Genomic DNA, 659 nt, shown 5'->3' with positions numbered 1-659 from the left:
TATGACTCCCAGAACAAATAATAAACATTAAATTAACACAAGTACAAAAACCAATTGAGAGCAGCACATTTGTAAGCTTAAAAATAAAAACTTTTACCTCACTTGAAATGCTACTGGCAGCTATATTCCAATTTTCCAGCAGGATCATGCAAGCTGGTTAGCAAAGCAGGAACACTGTATGAACTGCAACTTCATCAATAAATTTCAGAAAGTCATCACTGAGGCACATACTGCTAAATAAAACTCAGGTTTCTAAATTCCAAGCCAACTAGACTTGAAAATTTCAAGATCACTTTCAAAGTTTAGAACCAGAACAAACCATGTCCAAACTACATATTCAAATTTTTATAAAAATTAAGGTTTAACATTTATTTTACATCTAGCTTTCCACATCCATGTGGGGACAAGGAATCAGAATGTACATAACTATAAGCAGTGCAAAAGTGGTGCCAGTGAGAAGTCACAGATGCACAATAAAGTGATAGTACAAGACTAGAGAAAATGAAGCTATGGATGTTAAGAATGGAGACCAAAAAGATTAAACAAGGAAAAATATGAAGGAAGAGGAGAGGAAAGAGGAGAGTTGGATGTTTAATAATGCCCTTGTTGCTGCAAAGATAAACTAATGGCACAAGACAATGTTTCTTGTAGAACAAAAA

Source organism: Lichenostomus cassidix, chromosome 4 (genome assembly GCF_008360975.1).
Source record: "Lichenostomus cassidix isolate B80296 chromosome 4, HeHo_3.0, whole genome shotgun sequence".
NCBI classification, from domain to species: domain Eukaryota; kingdom Metazoa; phylum Chordata; class Aves; order Passeriformes; family Meliphagidae; genus Lichenostomus; species Lichenostomus cassidix.
Note: the sequence above shows the minus strand (reverse complement) of the source record.